At 39.0% G+C, this 16,377-nt stretch overlaps 1 protein-coding gene across 2 annotated transcripts in view; it reads left to right on the top strand.

Moving 5' to 3' along the window:
* Positions 1–16,377, top strand: part of DAPK1 (death associated protein kinase 1) — a 1,440,273-nt gene that overhangs the window by 1,399,128 nt on the left and 24,768 nt on the right. The window lies entirely within an intron of this gene.

Genomic DNA, 16,377 nt, shown 5'->3' with positions numbered 1-16,377 from the left:
TCCTGAGGAGTCATTCTTTCGGGAAGCTGTCGGGACTGGCCCGTCTACCTCCTGGGTCACTCCATTCGCTGATTAGCTTATTGATTTGGTTTCTATGTAGGTGTGGAAGGAAACGTGTACAATTGAGCCGATACCCAAGTGACCAGACAGGATTCTGTCTCCACCGGTAGGAAGAGAACATTGGAGTAAGGTAGTACTGGTTGATGCAGTGGTCATGGCAGCAGCTACAAAGAAGGAACTTGCAGAACAGAGTTCCAGTGTCCACCCCCCCCCAGTAGAGGATCTAGTGCTCTGGACAGATTTGGGAAGTGAGTTTATGCTTCAGTAACCATTGCTGTCTGACCACTGAACTTCTTAGCACATTTCATGACATTGCAAAGGGACTTGATTAAGGAACTTTCCAACTCCTTTTCATGGGCCACTACTGCAGCTGCTCAAGGTTCTATAGCCTCATAGTTTGCTACCCTTCAGTGTATTGCAAATTCATCCATGAGGCTCAGGCTCATCCTGCATGCTGAGGAAGGTGCCTCAAGAGCTGTGGGTTCAGGCATTTCCATCAGGAGGCATGCCTGGATGTGCCTGTGTGATTTTTGCGGAGCAGTTCTATTCATCTTTCATCAGTGCTCCCTTTGACAGTGGTTCTTTGTTTTGCCCCACAGTAAAAGACACATTCTCCAGGTATGAGAAGGATGGAAAGATCCTATCTGCAATGGGCATATGTTTTTCAACTCCTCAATGGACATTTTCCAGAAATCAATGTTAAGGTGGGAAGATGTGGTTCAGGAAGACTCAGGGTCCTTTCCAGGACACACACAGAGGTAGTTTCCCCAGAGGCAGAGGGGGAAGCAGTAATGGCAGAAGACGGCCCCATGACAGAGGAGGTCCACAAAACCAAGGGTCTGGAGATGCATTTTCTGACAGACCCTTTCAGCACTCCTGAAGGGAGGCCAAATTGCTTTCCTCTAGAGGCAGTTGGGATTGCTTTTCTGTGCACCAAGAAGCCTGGCTAAACATAACTAAGGATACGTGGATGCAGAGAATCATTTCCAGAGGTTATATTCCCTTTTCCCTTCCACCCCCATTACTCAGGAAAATGCCTGATGTTCCACCCAATCAGAGGGAAACAGCAGCACTGGACATACAAAGCTTACTGTAAAAAAGAGTCACCCAAGAGGTCCCTACAGACCAAATAGAATCCGGAATTTACTGAAGAGTCTTTTTAGTGCCAAAGAAAACCAGGGACTGGAGACCAATTTTAGACCTCAATGTGTTGAACAAATTGGTTCGACACACCAAGTTCTGGATGGTCATGGTTCAGTTCATTCTGCACTTTCTGAGCAAGGATGACTGGATGTGCTCGATAGACCTTCAGGATGCATACTATCACAAAAAAATGAACAGATAGATTATCCAGAAGGTACTTATGCTTCTGGTTGGGAGATGGCCATTAATAGTTCAGAGCACTGCCCTTTGGCCTCACCACAGCCCCCCAGGGTGTTCCCCGACTGTATGGCAGTAGTAGTAGCAGCAGCTCACTCGACACTGCAGGGATTCCAGGGGTTTCCATACTCAAACGAATGGCTTATTATGACTCCAGTCAGGCATCAACTGGTGCAAGCACACATTGCAGGGAAGTCTAACATGATAGCAAACAAACTGAGGAGGTCCATCTTACTACCTCTTGAGTGGTATCTCAACAACAAAGTGATGGACATGATTTTCCCTCAGTGGGGCTTCTTTGTTTTTGGGATCTCTGCAGACCTTCAGTCTTACCCGACAGACATGGTTCACCTGGACATCTCAAATCTCAAACTAACTGCATGGTTTCTCCAATTCCATTAATAGCCAGGCATCCTATGCTGTCGTCACCTGTCCGTTCTATACTGTTATCTTCCCATAAACCCTCTATGAAGAAACCCTATAGAAGTAAATGGAGTAGATTTCTTTATTTTTTGAGCAGAACAGAATCAGGTCAACATCTTCTCAGACCCGATTCATTTTGTTCTTGAATTTTTATAGAGTTTATTTAATGGGGGTGCTAGTTCATTGAACTCGCTGTCATCTTTAACTTTCATGTGGGGTTTCAGAATTCATCCCTGGCTTCCTCTAAACTGTTCAAAGCCTTTTTGAAAGGTACCCTGATACTTGGACCTCCTTATAAACATTCTACACCACCATGGAATTTAAATTTGGTATTGCAGGCCTTAACACATTTTCCCTTTGAACCGGCAGCTAAATATGATTTAAAATTTTTGACCTGGAAAACTGTGCTTTTAGTTGCACTTATGTCTGCTAGAAGAATTTCAGAACTTCAGTATCTTCCAAAGTCCCATTTTTCCACAAGAACAGGGTCACCTTACTTGCCATTACTTTCTTCCTACCTACGGTGGTGTCAGAATGTAACATTAACCCGCCTGTATTCTGCCCGAGCTTTATGAATAAAGGAAAATATGTGCTGCACTTACTGAATGTTCTACCTGCACAGTACAAAAGAAATTACAAAGGCACACCAACTGTTTGTTGCTTTGCACATAAATTGGACGAATCATTTACGAAGGTGACTCTAACCAGATGGTTGATGGATTGCATTTCATTTGTCTACAACAAATTGAATCTCCCCTTAACCAAAACCATTAAAGGCTCATTCAACCAAATCTATGGCTACTTCCACCATATTCCAGTCTAGAGCATCCATGGACGATATGTGTGAGGCTGCAGCTTGGTCAAATCCTCATACCTTTGTCCCTCATTACAAACTAGATCTGGTGTCACGGGGAAGAGCGGCATTTGGCTCAACCATACTCGGGAATATCCTTAGAGTTCACCCAGGAATTAATTTTCCGGGAGTTAAATTGTGACGTTCCGGGACTTCGGCATTCTGAACTTTCAACGTTGTGGTCTCGCTGATTTGCAAGTCGACATTCTGGTATGTTGATGTTTTAAAGGGGACCCAAATATAAATATATATATATAAAATATTTTCATACTCTTGTCATTTAATTCTCACCTTTTTTATCAGTCTTTCTATACTGCCTATCCACAGACCATTTTGTCCTGTTACATTCTAATATAAAATTATTTTATATTTTTCAGATATGTTTCCCACCTCTATTAATTATTAATTCTGGGTCAGGCTTATCTATAGTTAGCATGTAGTCATTTGCAAGTAACTAAAAGAGTTTCTCTTTCCTGACATCATATCCAAAAACTTTCTAACCTTCTACACCAAAACTTCAATCACCAACAGAAATAAATTAAGGGACAGGGGACACCCTGTCTAGTGTCTCTCCCCACCTTTGGTTTCCCTTTAAGCTCTCCATTAGCAACAACCTCAGTTTCTGGTGGCTTGTATAGGATATAAATCCCATTATTAAAATGTGGTGTCATTGCATTTTCTTGAACAGAAAATAGAAAGGGCCATTCCACATATTATATGCTTTCTTGATATAAAAAAAGATGCACTTGTATTAATCATATCCTCTTTCTGTGCCTTTTCTATGCATTCACACGGTCACTATTCTCAGCTGTCCTATATTTAACAAATTCCACTGTCCTTTATATGTTAACTTCCAGTGGAGTCTGTGTATTGTGTGCCAGTGTCATTACTAAGATTTTTGCATCCACATTGATTAATGAAGTAGGATGATAGTTGTTTGATTTTATTCTGTATTGCCCCCTTGGGTAACAGAACCTCTCTTGCTCTTGTAAATGGGTCAGGCAGATCTCCCGCTTTACTATCATTAGTATATACCATACATAAATGCTGTAAAGTGTTTCCACCACTACTTTTGTAGAATTCTCCCACAATTTCTTTCTCACTTAGAGCCCTCTTTGAGCCTTCATATTTATCTCTGTAATCAATTCCATAGATGCTGCAAGATTCAAACAAGTCCCGTCTTCTGCATCTAATGTTAGTCCCATCTAGAGCCCACTGACCTCACTATCTTCCAAAACCTTGTATCTCCTTCTGTGTCAATTCATAAACTTTTCTGTAGAAAGTTTCTGCGACGTCTGTAATCTTACCTGTCTTGTACAGCCAACTCTTCCTCATTCCTAAATTCCAAGATTTGACCATCTCCTGTTTTCTAATTTCAGTGTTATACATTTCTCATGTCTGTCCTCATGAACCCACCAAAAATATTGCCTATTCACTATTCCATTCTCCACTAGTTACATTTCAGCTTCTCTGTTCTGAGCCCTGAAAATGATTAATTGCTAAGTCCAGAGCCACCACTTCATTCAAATCTTACTCCCCTCTCAAACTCTGCTACAGTATTTACATCTGTTTTTTACCATCTGGCTGTGTAGGTCCTGCTCTTCACTTCTCTTCTCTCTCTCTACTCCAAACACTTCTTTCCCCATCAAGTTACTCTTAATGCATTTAATGGTTTCCCACCAAACAAATAACTGTGTCATTCAATCTCTTTTGTTTACTAACAGTAAGCCTTCTATAATAGGCTCCCCCTTTCTTCAGTTTGCCAAGCCCAGTCCTTGCATTTCCATCTATGTTCATGCTATAATCCGTTCATATTTAATAATTTTAACAAACTACATATAACTGGAAAGATCAGTTCTCCTCACCTTACTCCTGTAATATTCAACACAAGACAACCTTGTGTGAAAACTTGAGTATCCCTCTCAATTTTCTTTCCAGATCTCATTAAAAATTTGATTTCTTCAAAAGATTCCCTCTTTAGCAAACATGAATCCATTTCTAACTCTTTCCCTACGCTAGCATTACTTCCCTTGACTTACTGTGTGGTTCAGGCTTCAGAAATATGTGGCCAAGTCCGAGGTGGTGGTAACATTAAAATCTCCCACATTTATCTCACTAACTATTAATGGAGTGTTCACTGACACTCATACATAAAATGCTGTGAATAACTGTGGCTCATTCACTTTTGGCCTATAAAAATTACCCCACCTTTAAATCAATTTTTCCTTCCCTTTTACCTACAAGAGCCAATTTATCGATTATATCTTCCCTTGTAATTCTGACTGCATAGTTTAAGCCACTGTTAGCCCTTATAACTACTCATGTGGTTCCCCTTTAGCAGAAGTATTTTCTAGAGGCTTTCACTGAAGTCCTTCAAACTTCAGCATCTCTTCCTGCTCTAATTTAACCTCCAGTAAACACCAAATACCTGCTTTTTCTCTATACAGCTTCCTAAGAATTGTCTCCCTTTTAGTCAGGTGATACACCTCTCCCACAATCCATGATGAAAAATTAAGATCTAAGCCCTACACACACACACACACACACACACACACACACACACACACACACACACCTTCAAGTACTCTTCCTTTCTTGGCTTTTCCCTCCCATTCATCTCCTGGGCTTGGCCCAGAAAGGCCTATGGACCGGTACCCCATAGTATGCACCTGGAAGCAGTAGTTGGGGAATTTCACCCAGCTATGAGTGCAGTATAATGAGCACAGAGGGTAGTTCCCATCTTACCTTTTATCCAGCGAGTAGTGCAGTATGACATGCACAGAGGGTAGTTCCCATCTTACCTTTTACCCAGCGAGTAGTGCAGTATGATATGCACAGAGGGTACTTCCCATTTTACCTTTCACACAGTGAGTAGTGCAGTATTAATGTGCACAGAGGGTACTTCCCATCTTACCTTTCACCCAGCGAGTAGTGCAGTATAATGTGCACAGAGGGTACTTCCCATCTTACCTTTCACCCAGCGAGTAGTGCAGTATAATGTGTACAGAGGGTACTTCCCATCTTACCTTTCACTCAGCGAGTAGTGCAGTATAATGTGTACAGAGGGTACTCCCCATCTTACCTTTCACACAGTGAGTAGTGCAGTATAATGTGCACAGAGGGTACTTCCCATCTTACCTTTCAGTCTTGTAGTATCTACGTTTGCACCACAGCACTTGCATATGCCTATGTAAAAATTACAAACAAATGTATGCAGTATCTTACATGCTCTCTAACTGTTCAGTAAAAAACAAGTACATGTAAGTGACATTTGTACCAGTTTTATATTGGAAGAAAAACACTCATACAGAAATTTAGTCCTATTTCAGGTCACAGATGTGAAAACAGGAGAAATTCCCTCACCCCGTACCATTTAGAACCACACTTGCCATGTTGGCCCCCATGACACCATTTCTGTTCAAAATATCCTACATAATAGTGTTCTCCTCACTAGATAGATCTAGAGTAAAGTAAGAGTAACTCCGTCTATCTGGCCAAGGAAATAATTTAGCCAGAAATCAGAAATATCTATTTCACTAGTACTGAAAAGTGTCCATATTGCAGTTATTTCACTCTGGAAAAGCTGTCCCTAGCACTTGCAAAAAGCAGTAGTTAAACAGATGAAAATCCTCCAGTGCTGAGCACCATTGCAGCAATGAAAAATTAGTGACTCATCAAACAAGACTGACTACCATAACAGTAAAACATATTGGGTTCTCTTAGCACTAAAGCTTATCTATAATTGGTTTAACTCCCTGTCGCTAAGCTATAAGTTATGGTAAAAAACTACAGATTAAAAAAAATTAATCCATTAGAACTTTTCTGTAGACTGCTCACCAGTATCAAACAATATGTAGTTTTAGTAATTTTCTGTGACAATACAGTTCAGGACTCCTCTAGAAAGAAATACGTAATTGCATAAGGCAAAATGCCTACATGCCTTAGGAATAAATTAAATTGCGGCACTAAACATAAAGTGTTCATTTGACCAACAATATTTACTGTCCATCTCATAGTCATTTGTGCTACTAATTCAGTTCATGATTCCTGAAGAGAGAAATAGGTAATTATATGTGACAGCATGCCTACATAAGTCAAAGGAATGAATCACATTGCAGCATTGAACATGTAATGTATAAATGGCCAACAGCTACACTTTTTATAACTGTTACCTACATCACAGCACTTTAAATAGAATAACCAAATGCCAGGCAGCGTGTGCAGCTGAAGAATACGGTTTCATTAACCTTCAGATTGTGCAGTTGTTTTTTTTTTTTTTTTTTCTTTTGAAGCCATCCAAGTATATTTGCAAACTTTCTCTTTGGAGGCATATTAGATGGAACTCCTAACCATTTGGACACTAGCAACAGAGGGGGAAGAAACGTACTGTCTTTCTAACCCCATACCATCCATGATGACTAGTGGGGCTACTGGATGTGTCAATGACTTGCTCTATCTTCTTCCTTGATAATTACTGTTCTTTGATTCTGTGTCTACTTATGAAGCCCAAATTTGAATTGGAGGATACCATAGCCCTTCTTTTTCTCACTTCTTCGCCAGTAGCTCCCTAAACTTAGGGTGACCAATGTTTTGCAAATTGCTTCTTCCCCAGCATTGCTTTGGTCACTTCTTCCTCTATAGGGCCTTTTTTGTTTACAACACATGACTTCTTAGATGTTTTGAAGGGGAAGTGAGTTGCTCCTCATCCTCCTGATGTCTCCTTCAATTGGTGTACTAGTGCATTTCCTTCTTGTCTCCTTTTGCATTCTCATTAGGAATGCAAGTTCTCTCCCCTCTAAATCCATGCTGTGGGTCATTTAGCTGTTTACTTCACACAGCTTGCAGAGTCCTAATCAGCTCTTGTTCTGTTTGTGGGGAATCAAACTTTCACCTCTGGCTGCTAATTACTGCACCCATCGAGGTAGAGTGTATACTAACCAAGAATGCAGGGCCATGTTCATCAGCCGACTCCTCACTTGGCGTATATATTTTTTAATGAATCCTTTGAGTAATCTTTAAAAATGCTAATGGAAATGTCAGTCACTTTATAGCCATTTAAAAGGTTAAGCAGACATTCTTAAGAGGTGTATGAGTGAGTTTACAGATTAACTGGTACAACTTTTTCATCTCTGAGCTCCTCTTCCCTCTTTTAATTCCTGTAGTCGGTTCACCTCTCAATCCAGGTCAGTAGGTGCATTAACAGTAGGGCAAAGCTTGGAGTGGGAAAACTAAGTATTTAATTTAACAAGCTGTGTGATCCCTTCCCAAAATACTGATTCTTACAGGTCATTACCCCATGCTAAGTTAAAACCCTACTAAATGTACACCTCTTTTTAAATTAGATACGATACTGTCCAACCTCAACTGGTAGATCTTTTCTTCTTCAAATCCCTCAACTGCTGTACATCTTCCCTGCTTTTTTTCTCATGTCAGTATATGATCTCTTCCTGGGTCTTTGTTAGTGTCTGTGGACCAGCAACTTCTTTTGCAGTGAAGCTGTTGAGTCAGCTGTGCCTTCATACCCTTAGTGTCATCTCCTACACATTGTACAGTTTTGCATTTTTTTTTCCAGCAAGCTTCTGATAGATCCCTCTTTCAAAGTTATATCAATCTTGTCTTTAACAGATACGGGAGACATATCTTGACTTCTAGAAAACAAGCATTATTGTTAGTAGTGAAACTGGAGAGTGTGGCGCTCCTAAACATTATTCTTCCCTGTTTGACTTCAGGCCATACCCCTTATTTTTACTCTTCGTGATAAGAGGGGTTCATAATCAAATATCAATCCCCACTTTGCAGAGACTCATAATATGATAAATTGTATGTCATGTAGTCAGACTCTCATAACTGTATAAAGTTGTTTACTCTGACATCATGCAAAATTCATCAGTTTTGTAGACGAGGCTATACACATCTCTGGTGAGGGGCTGTTCCTTCCACACCTCTGAAAATACTATCTGCATGGTTGACGCACAAACTCCAAACAAATAGGAAACAGTATTTTAAAAATAATCACCTTTTTCTTTTACTGTGAGTTGTAATTGGTGGTAGTACCTCAACCAGTACAATAAACTGTTGACGTTACAAGTCTGCACTGAAAGATACATGACACTTTTAATATATCAATAAAACAAGGTATGATAGTTGCATTCCCATTAAAAACCTTACCATAGTTTTTATAGTGTTTAACTTGTAGCTATCTGCAGGTCTTTTCTCTGTTGTTTTCTTAATACCTACTAGTTGTCATGTATGCAACCAGTGGGGTTTTTCTTAATGATCATAAGCCTGCTTGCTATTGGTGGATGACGTGGGCATCATTGCAGTGTTGTCCTACACTCTCTTTATGGCACATGCATCCTCTAATACCACCATCCCATGAGAGTTACCATCTCCGGTTTGAGATTTCCATTCCCACTTCCCCATTTCCTATGGCTAATGTAACTATGCAGGTCTCCACTTGCATGGGAGCAAACAGTTGACTGAGGCCACCATCCCCCTCCCAGGCTGGAGTAAAGTTCTTATTCTCACCCACCTATGCATGACTTTTTCAGCTCTTAAGACATTCATTGATCTCAGGTCATCTGTGTTTTATTTTTGGCTTTATCCCTGTATCTACAGATTCTGGCACTCTGCATGTTTGAGTGTGCTTACAGTATGGCTAAGTGTGCAGGATTAGGCATGCACCTATGCAGGATGGCATTGCTAAAGCTTTCCTCCTTAAACAGAGAAGTTTTTTTTTTTTTTTTTTGGCAGACACTTCAAGATGTTGTTAATTTATCTCCAAAGCAGGAAGCAGGCCCTAACCAGGATGGAAGGTGTCTCTGACACCCCCTGGCATCTCTGTCTCTTTCCATATCACAAGCTCTGTATCTTTTTCCATATCAGCAAAGAGCAGACATATTTTGTTAGTACATATAATATTAAAAGCAAGGAAATCAATAATATTATTAGGTATTATTGAAATTTTCTCTACAGAGATAGAAATGTGAGTAGAATTCTGAATAAATATTGCATGTTGTCATACAAACAGGGGAGAAGTTTAAAGGACATGCTTGTCCGTGATAATTTTGTTTTACCAAAAGTAAATTTAAATTGTCATTTAGGTGTGGGCACAAGTGCAATAGTAGTACAATTTGCAAATATGTAGTATGTTCTTTTGAATTTACTAACAAGATGAAATATATACCAAGGGGACATTTTTCTTGTAATAGTAAAGGGGTTATTTATGCCCTTAGATGCCCCTGTGTTTTTTTTCTATATTGGGGAGGCAAAAAGAAGTTTTAAGGTGAGGTTAATGGAACACATTAGGGACATAAATAATCAAAAGGAAGACAAATGTTTAGCTTGTCATTTTAAAGATGTGCATGATAGTGATGTTTCTATGCTTCAAGGCTGTATTTTAGAACAAATATATGTCCAGGGTAATGATGAAGTTCTTTTGACAGAGAAATTGTTATACAAGGAATCTGTTTTTATTCTTAAGTATGATACTATGGTTCCTATGGGACTGAATAAAGAGATTAATTGGAAGTGTTTTATTTAATTGTTTAATTATTTGATTTATATAATTGAATGATGAAGTTTGTAATTTTGTATAAAAGGTAACATATTTGTATGCAAAGTTTGTAACTCCTTGAAGGTCTTCTACCGAGGCACTAGAGAGAAAGAGAGCAAATAAAGTTCTTTGTGTCTCAGACTGTGGTCTTGATTTTGCTATTTGGAGCAGTTGTTGGATATGATGTTTTTTTTATGGCTTCAGACCGTAATAGAGACATTCCACAACTTTATAGAGAAGATTTCTTGCCCATTTTGGGAGAGGCTGGTGTTTCTGGAACCCAGAGAATGATGGAACAATTTATTCAGGCTACACAAACTTCGTTGGGTGAGAATGGCCACGGTTCTCATTTCGTTCAGTTGTTTGACCAGTGTGTCAAGGAGAGACATAGATGAGTTAATAATCCTTTTTCAACAGTGGAACAGGTTTCTAATTCTGTCCCTGTGGGCATTAGAGAACTGTGTGAAAAGTTTGATACGTTATTACAGAAAGAAAAAAAGGTACATTTTAATATTTTGGGCTTAAGGAGCTATATAGAGTTAAACATTACACAGACAGGTCTCCAATTTATAAAAATCTCTAGTGTGAGCCTTTTGATTTAAGTTGCGAGTCTGATAAAATATTTCAAGAACATTGGGTTGCAGCAGCCCACAAGTGTGTAATGGACTGGTTTTCTATTCTGCTTGAACGTGATCAACTCAGTCAGCAAAATCTTAAGCATAAATTACAGTCCTTGTCTGCTGAGATTTCTAGTTTCCTAAATTCCACCCATATGAATAACTTAATGGAAAGCGTTAATGTAAAACTTAATTCACTTGAAAAAGATTTAGTGGAGCATAAAAAAACAAAACTGCTTAGGGATATCAGAGACTATGAAAATGGGTGGGTGTTTGTGTCTTCAACCAATCAGAGGCGTGGGAAAGTAAAACGTAACAGGGGAGGTTATAAAAAAAGGAAGGGACTATAATGGCGGCTTAGAAAGTGATGAATTTGAATATCTTGGATTTGCCTGCAACGAAACAACCAGAGGAGCGTGAACACCTGTTTTGGAAGACAGGCGACCAGGGAAAACAACAGTTTAACAAAAATAAACCGCAGTGACTTTTACATGAATACAAGTGGTTTTGGACAACAGACAACATCAGCACCACGGCAATTTAATAGCAAAAAAGGCAGGTGGCAATGACTCTGTTAGTGTAAAATGCAATATCATTGTTAATCTTTCTGGTTGCATTTTGTCAGATGAACAATTTACTGTTTTGAATTTAGGATTAAAATATGCCCCTACTGTGTTACCAAGAAAGCATCTTTTAAACCAGGAAGTCTTCAATTTTGTTCGTAAACTGCATTTAAAAGTGTTTATACTAATTGTGAACATAATGTACCTTGTATCGATGATTCTGTGGAAGAAAGCTTTCATTCTTGTGTTTCAGATTTAAATGAATCTGTAGAATATATGCAGAATAATGCTTACTGCTGTATTGATACCACTTATGTGCCTACTAAGAGTAAATTCATTCCTCCTTATTGTAATGAAAACATTATTCACTTTAACTCTGTTTAAATTTGCTATGAATGAAATGTGTCATAAGTTATTGCACAATAAGGATATTTCTTATAATTTGACCCTAAGAGAGTGGAAAGCTTTGAAGGAATTACAAGAAAGAAGAGATTTGTTTATAAAGCCATCTGATAATGGGAATAAAATTGTAGTAATGCATTATCAACAAAACTATAAAATGTGTTTAGAACATTTACACAATAGAGATGTATATGAGATTAGTGACATCAAGCATTACAAATAAGCTATAACAAAAGTTCAAGAGTTAATACACAAGGGGGTTAGGTTATTTTTTGAAAGATGAAGTATGTAGGAAGTTTAATAGTGAAGGTAGTGTTTTAGCTACATTTTTTGTTTGCCAAAATTACATAAGGACATGAATAACCCACCAGGATGTCCCCTTATTTCAGCCTGTAAATATTTTTTATGTGGGATTCGGCTTTTGTTCCATAATATTTTTTTCCACGTTTTGAAAATTCCATCTTACATTAAAGATAGTTTTGATTTTTTAGAGAAGATTTCTCTGGTTAAGTGGAATAGAAATACGTATTGGTTAACACTGAATGTTAGAAGCCTATATACATCCATCCAGCATAGAGATGGCCTTCAGGCTGTAATACATTTCTTGGGGGCCAGTCCATTGACAAGTTGTGTAGTTGATTTGACACATTTTTTGCCTAACTAATAACTTTTTTACATTTAATAATGATATCTCTAGGCAAAAACAAGCAACAGCCATGGGGGGCAACATTTTCCCCCCATGTATGCAAATTTATTTATGGCTTTTTTGAGTTAAAATGTTTGCATAAATTTAATTTTGTAAAAAAGTATGTTAAACACTATTTTCGTTTTTTAGATGATTTTAATTTTTATTTGTGAAGGGGGTAGAAATGAAATTATGCAATTTGTTGCTAATTTACATCAGAAAACATTAATCTGTCATTTGATGGGTTACAATATGGATCTTGGGTATCTTATCTAGATCTAACTTTAAAGGGTCTGGATAATGGTAAAATTTGTACTAGGGTACATTGTAAATTTTTAGACGGAAGTCAATATTTATATGCCTCAAGTTGTCACCCCCCCCCCCATGTTATATCACCTTTACCTTATGGAGAATTTCTAAGGTTGTCAAGAATATGTAATGCTGAAATTGATTTACAGGAGGAAATAGAAAAACTGCAATTATGGTCTATAATCGAGGTTATAGTAGAGTAGTGATGGAAGAAGCTAAACAAAAACTTTTGTCCATATAAGTGGATAGTAATAACGGTATAAAGTATTGGAATAATATGGTAGACAAAGATAGTAGTGGGAATTGGAAAGAGCAGACATAATTTGTTAGTACATATAATATTAAAAGCAAGGAAATCAATAATATTATTAGGTATTATTGGAATTTTTTTCTACAGAGATAGAAATTTAAATAGAATTCTGAATAAATTTCCCATGATGTCATACAAATAAGAGAGAAGTTCAAAGGACATGCTTGTACATGGTAATTTAGTTTTACCGAAAGTAAATTTAAATTGTCATTTAATAGGTGAAGGCACCTTTAAGTGCAGTAGTTGTAGTATTTGCAAATATGTAGTATGTTCTTTTGAATTTTCTAACAATACGAAATATATACCAAGGGGACATTTTTCTTGTGATAGTAAAGGGGTTATTTATGCCCTTAGACCCTGTGTTGTTTTTTATATCGGGGAGACAAAAAGAAGTTTTAAGGTGAGATTAATGGAACACATTAGGAACATAAAGAATCAAAATGAAGCAAAGGTTTAGCTTGTCATTTTAAAGATGTGCATGAAAGTGACGTTTCTGTGCTTCAAGGCTGTATTTTAGAACATATATTTGTCTAGGGTAATGAAGTTCTTTTGACAGAGAAATTGTTATACAAGGAATCTGTTTTTATTCTTAAGTATGATACTATGGTTCCTATGGGACTGAATGCAGAGATTAATTGGAAGTGTTTTGTTTAATTGTTTAATTATTTGATTATATAATTGAATGATGAAGTTTGTAATTTTGTATAAAAGGTAACATATTTGTATGCATGATAGTCTTATACCGAGGTACAAGAGAGAAAGAGAGAGAATAAATTTCTTTGTGTCTGAGCCAGCGGTCTTGATTTTGCTATTTCGAGCAGTTGTTGGATTTGCAATAAAGTTCTTACTCTCACCCACCTATGCATGTCTTTTTGAGTTCTTGAGACATTCATTGATCTCAGGTCATCTGAGTTGTAGTTTTGGCTTTATACCTGTATCTACAGATTCTGGCACTCTGCATGTTTGATTGTGCTTACAGTGTGGCTAAGTGTGCAGGTTTAGGCATGCACCTATGCAGGATGGCATTGCTAAAGCTTTCCTCCTTTAACCAGAAGAGTTTTTTTTTTTTGTTTGTTTTTTTTTTTTTTGGCAGACGCCTCAAGGTGTTGTTGATTTATTTCCAAAGCAGGAAGCAGGCCCATGACCTCTGTATCTTTTTCCGTATCAGCATAAACACAGGCTGAAAAGAGCTCCAAGTATCACACAGTTTAATTTCCTTCATTTCTGTCAACAAAGTCTCCAAAAAAGGATATGCCATTTAACCCAGCAACCCTTAGTCCTGATAATGCCCAGGAGTTTTCATGAGGACATTTCTCAAAGTTTGCTCTAACATGGAGAGCTGGTGAATCTGGGAATTTTGAGGCAATGTTACAACTGTATCATGTACACGGACAACCCTCTCCTCCTCCAAACAGGTTCAAATATATGTGAGAGATGCAACTATTTAGCCAAACTGGAGGCTGAGCTCTCTCATCTCAAAACTGGTGTAACCAGTCAGGAGGAGAAGGTAACCTCACACAACAGAATTCCAGTATCACATAGTCCCACCACATCAGCGAACCAAACACATAAATACACAAAAACATACTCGGAGGCTCTAAATAAAAATCTACCTAAGCAACAGAGACCTCCAAAGCAGACATCCAAGAAAACGCTACCTCAAAACAAAACACACACAACACATAACCCACAAAGTCAGTCTGCCAAGCAGCCACAGCCCTTAAGGCTGAATAACACACCTGATACTCTTGTTATAGGTGACTCTATTGTCAGACACACTGACGTCCCGCTTACCAGGCTGAATAAAGAGAAGGTCACGGTGAGCTGCCTGTCAGGTGCTAGGATCCAACACATAACGCAAGCACTCAGGTCACTCCAAAGCAAATACAAATATGTCTCAGTCATTGTACATGCTGATGTGAATGACCTGAGATGTACCTCCCTGGACTACATGAAAAGAGTCATAGAGGAGCTCTCTGATCATGTAGCCCAGGCTGGTATGACCCTGACCTTGAGCAGCATCTTACCCTCACCTAGAATGATACCACAGTACAAAGACAAAATGATCGATTTTAACAATTGGCTAAAATTTTGGTGTCATTCAAAGGGGATCCAGTGTCTGTCAGCCTGGGATGACATGCTCAACAAGCCACGTTGCTTCGCTAGGGATGGCTTGCACCTGTCACCACTGGGCTTTCGGATATTGGCAAAGGCTCTTGCCACCCCCATATTGCCTTTTTTAGGCAAGGCTCAAAAGTCAAACCCACCCCATAGACAGCACAAGGAACAAGAAACTAAGGGTAATGCTGCTAACGCCAGAAGTCTTAACCTCAAGATGCACACACTCAAAGCTCTCCTCAGTATGGAGAACATCGATATCTGTGCAGTGACAGAAACCTGGTTCAAGGCTCCAGAGAGCACCCCAGCACTACCAGGCTATACCTCATATCATGCTTTTTGGCCCCAAAACCCAGACCGAACCACAAAAGGAGGGGGAGTTTCCATATTTATCAAGGATATCCACACCTCCAGGTTAGTGGCATTGCACGACGTATCGGAGACCATCCATGTGCAACTAACAGTGGGCAAGACTGCTTTTCAGTTTATAGCATCCTACAGACCACCCTCCCAAAGTCAGGAATCCCATTCGGCTTTCCTGAAAACATTGGAGAACATGAAGATCTCTCCGAACACCATTATATTGGGCGACTTCAGCTACCCAAACATTGACTGGGAGCACTACTCAAGCCCCAGCACCTTAGCCCAAAGATTCCTGGAAATTATAAACTCAAATGCTATGGAACAACTAGTCACCACTCCCACAAGAGGGGACAACATACTAGACCTGATCATTACCAACATGGGGACTCTATGCTCCACACCAGAAGTATATCCCTCATTGGTAAGATCAGACCATAAATTAATTTCACTGGATGTCCACATCCCGACCCCACCCCAGCCCAGAAAACCACAGTGAAAAACTTCTCAAAAGCGAACTTCTCACTTTTCAAAACCGAAGTGGAATCCTTCAAGGCCGGGGCCAGTGGAAACTACAGCCCAAACTGCAGAATCCTATATAAATGCATTCTACGGACATCTCCAGGAATGCATGGATCATGCTATCCCAAACAAAACCAAGACCCAATCATCCAAAGGCAGGCGTCCAGTCTGGTGGACCCCTGCCATAAATAAACTGTACAACAGAAGGAGGAAGCTACTA

Source organism: Protopterus annectens, chromosome 2.part2 (genome assembly GCF_019279795.1).
Source record: "Protopterus annectens isolate FY-2018-M chromosome 2.part2, PAN1.0, whole genome shotgun sequence".
Taxonomy (NCBI): domain Eukaryota; kingdom Metazoa; phylum Chordata; order Ceratodontiformes; family Protopteridae; genus Protopterus; species Protopterus annectens.
Note: the sequence above shows the minus strand (reverse complement) of the source record. Positions and strands in the feature narration are given on the sequence as shown.